This window comes from Lytechinus variegatus, chromosome 6, assembly GCF_018143015.1.
Source record: "Lytechinus variegatus isolate NC3 chromosome 6, Lvar_3.0, whole genome shotgun sequence".
Taxonomy (NCBI): Eukaryota; Metazoa; Echinodermata; class Echinoidea; order Temnopleuroida; family Toxopneustidae; genus Lytechinus; species Lytechinus variegatus.
In genome coordinates this window covers 40416716-40424646 of record NC_054745.1, presented here as the reverse complement: position 1 = coordinate 40424646, position 7931 = coordinate 40416716, and the positions used below count along the sequence as shown (strand labels likewise).

The window sequence follows — 7931 nt, the reverse complement described above, 5'->3', positions numbered from 1 at the left end:
AGGCCTGTACATTTATATGAAGATCAGTCATCCGTGCCTGTTGGTGTAATAGAACCGGAATTCGTGTGTTCGCGGTTTAAAAGTCGACAGCCAACAGAACATTGGAACCTAGCTGGTATCACTTTCAATATCTCACATTTTGCTATCACTGGACCGGGCACTATAGTTTAACCTATATTTTGTATATATTGGATGATTATACACTTACAATATTCGAAAGACTATCGGGAAGAGCCTTATGATCACCGCATTTCACGAATTGAGACCTCCGTCGCTGGAGGTGGAGTTGGTATCCATGCAGAAAATATATGGGCATTGTATCTTTTTGCGAAATCTCATTTGAAATGTACATTGAACTGCTAGTATCTGATATTATTATTATTCAACCGCACCTCTATGGTCAATGAACGCGTTATTTCGCCATACATGAAAATGGGTAAATCTTGAATACAAGATTTTATATTGATTGTTGTCACTTGCACTGGTCTATTTCAATCTTTTCCTCTCACCTTAAGTGGGGGCAAGATAGACTTTTCCACTGTTTGACCTGGGAATTGATTGTTAGTGAGTCTGCTAATATAATAATCACCACTCTGACCTTGTCCTGGATGATAATGATATATACATGAATGGGAAGTACATGGACTGTGCGTTTATGATCACAGCATTTCCACTGCTGGCGATACCTAATAGCGAAACAGAACATTTGAGACATAATTATCATTGATAATTTTCCTCGCATTGGACTAATGGAGCTTCTAATGATCTGGCATTACCTCGTATAATTGCTATATACTACAAGGTCTGGATGTTAATGTATCAATGGGGAGAATTAATTTCATTTGCGTATGATCAACGCTGTGCGTATGTAAGAACAGGACAGAGTTGGGTGCCAGCAAAATTGTATTATGTGCACTATATTGCGAACTGACATTATGATAGTAGAATTGTTCACGATTTTAGCGCGGATGGTTAAAAGTTTGAATGATGATAAACCGTTTGAGTTGTGGTGATCGCATATAATCACACCTCACATTAGTTGTTGGAATACATCTCGCGTGACGACTTATCTCGCGTAAGGACCCAATTTTGCGTAAGGCAGTATCTCGCCTGAGGACATTTCTCGCGAAAGGATATATCTCGCTTATTGACAGACCTCGTGTGGGGTCACGGGTTGAATTGGATCATTGCCGAGTGATATAAAAAGATTAATCAAATGATAATCATGAACATCTTCTCCATTTCTACTCACCTGCAGCTCATGATGAGGATCATGGCCAAGGTAACCTCTCTTGATTTACATTTTCTTATCAATAGCATATAGTGTAAATGAATTGTGCTTACTACTCTTGCAAAGTTAAAAGATGGATTTAATTAACCCTACGTAAGGAACTAATGTTGCACAAGTCTGGCTTGTGAATAGTTCCTCTTTTCTCTTCAGTCTATAGTGCAAGATAGTTGATTATAAAACCTACCATATACCAATAGGTACCATTCCTTGATCATAGATATGCAGAGTCGTTATTGTTAGGTAGACCCTGTAATTTTCTGCCAGGCGATAAAATAATAAATATTCATACTACTACTACTACTACTACTACTACTACTACTACTACTACTACTACTACTACTACTACTACTACTACTACTTCTACTACTACTACTTCTACTACTACTACTACTACTACTTCTACTACTACTACTACTACTACTACTACTACTACTACTACTACTACTACTACTACTACTACTACTTCTACTGCTACTAAGTACTACTACTACTACTACTACTACTACTTCTACTGCTACTAAGTACTACTACTACTACTACTACAACAACTACTACTACTACGACTACTACTACGACTACTACTACTACTACAACAACAGCTACTACTATTACTACTACTACTTCTACTACTACTTCTACTACTACTACTACTACTACTACTACTTCTAGTACTACTAAGTACTACTACTACTACTACTACTACTACTACTACTACTACTACTACTACTACTACTACTACTACTACAACTACTACTACTACTACTACTACTACTACTACTACTACTACAACAACAACAACTACTACTCCTACTACTATTACTACTATTACTACTACTACTACAACTACAACTACTATTACTACTACTACTACTACTACTAATACTACTTCTAATTAGTACTTCTACTTCTACTTCTATTACTACTACGACCACTACTACAACTACCGATGATGATGATGGTAATGATGGTGATGATAATGACGATGATGAATATGATGATGGTGATGATGATGATGAGGAGGAGGATGATGAGGATGATGATGAGGACGATGATGATGATGGTGATGATGATGATGGTGATGATGGTGATGGTGATGATGAGGATGATGATGATGGTGATGATGCCAATAATACAGTCAGGCCTACTCCCTGATTATTCAACAACACAGTTATCATTTTTAAACGCAAATTAAACTTTAAGAATAAGATTTTTTTAAATTTGTCCACGTTAAGTGCCTCACTTGTAAGGAAAATGGTATCTTAGAGACAACGACAGTAAGAATATGTGTTACTAATTTTTATAGAAGAGGAGGATCAGTCACTTAGTTGTAGTTCTTTCTTATTGTTAAGCAAAGCCCCTTCTTTGATCTTTGAAGGACGTCGCACTCAATTTAAAGAGTTCTTATTAACATGGATATAGCATTTTAGGGACGACTGTAACGATATTTGTTACTTCTTTGGAAGAGGGAATATCATTTTTTCATTTAGGTTTTATTTCCACAAGTCCGTTATGTTACAAAACTTTGATAACTAACATAACTAAGCTGAGCAACCATTACACACGTAGACTATATAAGTATAAATAGCAAGCATTCTTAATCAATACATATTAATACATGTTTAAGTACATGAAACGGAAAAGTGGAGGAAATCTTAGAAGCAGAATGTTTGTAGATAAGGTTCCCTTATTTATACATTGCTTTTGATATAACTACTTAATAATGTCAGTCACTTAGTGGTAGTAGATATTGCTTGGCCTGTCCATCATGTCAAGTTTAAACAAATATACTCGAGTGTTTTATTGACAACCGTATTGATTTGTACACCTATATTGTAAATAGCTGAGTTTGCTTGTTAGCGAAGTAGCATAAGCGCCAGGGGATTATATTTTTCTTTGTTATTGTTAAACGAAACCACTTTTTGAAGAACGTCACACTCAACTGAAAGAGTTGTTATAAACATAAACAGCTAATAAATATGAAATGTGGAATCATCATTTAAATTACTTATTTTTCCCGTGTGAATGGGAAGCTTGGCGCACCGTCTTTTTGTTGTATCATACGAAAAATAGCAAGTGCGGTGATCCCGGGGGAGGGGGGGGGGGATTTTTGTACAGCAGGCAGTAAGAGATGATCGGCTCGCTCTACCCCACCTCAGCCCAGCCCACCACAAGGGACCAACAATATATAAAGAAAAAAATTGCATCACATTTATTTGATATTCATCTGTGAATAGATTTGCTTTTTTCTTTGATTATAAACGCAGATTGTTCAAACACACGTGCGCGCAGGGTCATCAAGAATACGTAAGCCATTTCATTTATTTGGATGTAGGATGAAAAAAAAGTATTGTCGAATGCATGCATTGCTCAAGAGCATAGGTGTCATAGCCACGGATCGAACCCAGGACTTTCAAATGTCTGTTTCAAATCTCTATTTTTTTTACTTCTGTCGTGCGCAACATATCCTTTACAACGAAGACCCCTTTGTGTGAAAAGCTTTGCATTTGTTCAGTAATTATGTTTGCATCAGTATGATTTCTTTTGTTCTCTTTTTCTTTCTTGTAATACATGCATTTACGCATATAAGAATAAGTCAGCTATAATTTCTTCATTTCCTAGGGGGATCCACACTTTTCAAGCTTTGCTTTTTGGTGGATCCCCCTCATTTCCATATATGCTCTACATTATTCTGTTTTTTTTTCTGTTTTACGAATTAAGAATGCCCTTCTATAAAATTGTAATTGATTTGTATTGCTTTATATTATTTTGTATTATGGTTTGAATGGAAGTGAAATAAACGAATTGAATTGAATTGAATGTCAACTAGGCACCGTAATTGTCTACTTGGCCGGTGTACCCTGATAATTATGATAATATTAATAACAATTATAACATTTCTATCATGTCTATAGCGCATTTTCTTTTAAAAAAGGTAGCCTACATAGCGCATTACATAATAAATGCGAATGAAAAGAAAATAAAGCAGGCGGGTATTAAAGGATAAGATGTGTTTTTAAATTCTTCTTGAACACATTGAGTGACATTCATTAATTTGATTTTTTAATGGTTGTATTTATTATTTTTAGCAGGGAGCGAGTACATGTCCATATGTGGAAAACCCATCTCCAGGCAAAAAAAGGGGGGGGGGGAGAAAAAGGGGCAAAATTGTAGGCCCTACGTATTCTTAAAGACTTTAATACAGAAGACATTCGCCTTGTAGAGCAGGAAGTGACGGATAGAACCTCAGACCAAGAAGGGTTTAATTTCAGGATTTTCGGTTCTTGCCGATATCTTTGTCACCATGACAACATGTCTCAGTGGAATTGATCTTGGCCATATCGACTGCTCAGGGTCTGGTCGATATGAAAGAATATTACATTTTGGCCTTTGCGTTGTCAATTTGCCAACATCCCCACAAACATCCGTTGACATTTGAATATTATTTCTGAGATGTTAAGGGTTAGAGTGAAGCGAGGCCAGTTAGGGGGGAAAGGACTAGTAGGGTCAGCCACTCCGACCCAGAGGGTCCATGGTCATGATGAAAGTAAGAGAAAGACGAAGCTGATGGTCGAGGATAAAGAAGATCAACATAGTAAAGGACAGGTAGGAGGAGAGCAATAATGCTGTGAACGGAGAAGAAGAGGAGGAGGAGCAGGATAAGAAGAAGATGAGGAGGAAGAAAAAAAGCAAAAAATAGGAAGAGAAAAGAAAAATGTTGAGGAGAAACAAAGGAAGGAAATAAGGAAGGGGGAAAGAAAGGAAGAAAGAAAGAATAAAGAGAGAAAGAAAGAGAGTAAGAAAGAAAGAAAGGAAGAGAAAGGAAAAGAGAAAGAAAGAAATTAAGAAAGGAAAAAAAAAGAAAGAAAGACAGACAGAAAGAAAAAAGGGAATTTCGATAGGAGAAAAGCCCGGGAGAGAAAAAAAGAAAAAGAATGAAAGAAAAAAAATGAGAAGAACAACTCCACTCCCTCCATTTGAATTAAAAATAAATAATTTGGGGGTTACCCGCCCTCGTACATGTATGTATTTACAAATAATTTAAGAATTACGTCCTTATCACATTATTAGGCATGAAATAATGGACGTGTCTTTTAAAAAGTAAAGACTACATTTTATTCACAGTTTTTCTGGAACTATAACACTTTTCTTAATTTTGAAACCTCGTAGTTATGCCAATCTTGTTCTCATCGTCCACGAATACGTTATTGTACTTTATTACAATTATAATTTCGATCTTTTAAGGATGAAAACATAACATTATTTTAAGGTACTGATTCATATTTGGATTTTTCATTTCTAAGATTCACGTTTTTGTCCTTCCAGAATATTGTGACGTGTTTCAAGTACAATATTTTGTCGGTACATATTAATTCTTAAGCATGGTCACTTCACTAGATGCGGGTTGATAATGCCCTTAACCCGGGTAATAACATGCACCAATTAATGATCCTTCATGGGATAGACCGAGACTGTTTCTCTGTAATTAAAACCTTCTCATGTGTACAGTATGTAGGGGAAGAATGTGACGAAGTAATTCGTCCAGAACATTAATATAAGGAAGGAGGAAACGAGTATGCATTATTCAATACTATGCAATAAAATGAAACTGCGTGGGCGTGTCGTGGTCAGGTGGTTCTGACTCTCGCCTTTCAAACAGAGGGTCGGGGATTCGAATCCTAGCCGTAGCGTGTTTTATTTCAGCAAGAAATGTATCCATTCTGTGCAGCTGCACTCAACCCAGGTGAGGTAAATCGGTACCGGCAGAAAGTAATTCCTGTTTGCACCTAAATCCGCCTAGCTTAGCCGGTTAATGATAATAGCAGGGAGAACAGTTTTCAGAACTGAAGTGGTTACCCTGGGTAAATATACCGCTATTGTTATTATTATTATTATTGTTGTTTTAACGGTACTTAAGTAGATAAGTTGAATATGACATGACATCAATTGTCAACGTTGGATAAAAATAAGTTCAGATGAGATGCCGTTATCATCGATACGGTTACCAGTCTTTGCTTCGTAATCAAGACATAAACTATGACGGGGCGACCGCAAATATGATTTTTTAAGTAGTTGGGGAAAAAAGAGGGGATCAAACAGAAGAAAAGGAAGAAGAGATGATAATGAGAGAAGACCCAATAGTATAAGGTGATAAGATGATAATAATAGCTGGATTTATAAAGCGGTTTTTGCCAGAGGATCCAAAGCGTTGCTATTATTACCCCGGCCGGCTTTAGCTATCTCCAGCTACATGTACCATCACCGGCGCTCAGTGCATGCAAGGAATTACTCCTGCCGGGTACCCATTTACCTCACCTGGGTCAAGTGCAGCATAGTGTGGATAAATTTCTTGCCGAAGGAAGGCACGCCCTGGCTACGATTCGAACCCACGACCCTCTGTGTCAAAGGCGAGAGTAAGAACCACTAGACCACGACGCACCCACAAAAAGAGAGGTATATGTCTTCTTACTCAATATTCATTATGACATTACGCCTGCAATGGCATTGGTTTCTCGCTAAGTATAGATTGTATAATTACAAACCATATTTTTTGAAGTAGTGAGAAATAAAAAAATTAGAAATGACATAAATCTGCGTATTGACCTTACATGTCATTCAGTTGGAAATCATACAACATCACCTTTGGGTTGGCCCCCCACCGGGGAAAAAATATATTCAGCCTTCCGTGGCTCAGCTTCCCCTCTCCTCTTCTCCGGGAACCAATAACGTTTAGAATAATATACCTTGGCCGTATAAGTCTTGTTCTCATCCCTAGATGTTATTTAAAAGAAGGGGGGGGGGGGGGAGAGCAAGAAGACATAATATTCAGGTCATCCCCTTCCCCGTCAAATCAACCTAGCTACCTGTCAGTCTTTGTATCCGATGACCGATAGTATTGAATCTGCAGCTAAGAAAAAAATTTGCCTGCTTTGAATTTCGATAAGTTCACACACTATGTCATAATTACCAACCACTATCATTCATTTTCATTGGCTTGGTCTTTGAGAGATTAGCCAATCAGGGGCTAAAAAAAAGATTGATAAAGGAGGAGGATATTAATATATAGTGATAGAAATCAATTCCACATATTGTTTACTTCGCTCCCTTTATTCTCCTTGACCATGGGTGTTGACATGAACAAGCCAATACAAAAGACCATCATCCATTCCCGATCCGCCACTATAATGTCAGTATCTGCAATCATTTTATAAATAGTTTTCTTATTTTATTTACATTTATATTTCTGAATTCCATGAGTAAGTGTCGATTTCTTTTTCCATAGTTTCGTTTTATAGATGTCACTATGTATATATTCAAGAAACATTTTACGTAAATTTTATTATCTTTTGGAATGACACTGATAGGCCTTTGTAAATTCCCACCGCATTAAGATCTCGAATTGAATATGTTTACCTGCATATGAATTCGTACTTGTCTTGTCTCAGATGTTGGAAATTCGAATTAACATATGTTCAGTTGAAAAGAAAAATGCATTCTTCTGGTATCATTTGGACAACTTCCTTCCTTTTTATACACCATGTACACAAAAATATAGAATCATCACCTGAACTTCACAAAACCTGACAAAATACCATTACTATACCATTTCCTGTATTGTCTTTTAGTTGGTATTTATTAAATT

At 36.7% G+C, this 7931-nt stretch overlaps 1 pseudogene; it reads left to right on the top strand.

Moving 5' to 3' along the window:
* The first annotated feature begins 374 nt into the window (after window positions 1–374).
* LOC121417483 overlaps window positions 375–7931 on the top strand; it is a 28754-nt pseudogene continuing 21197 nt past the window's right edge.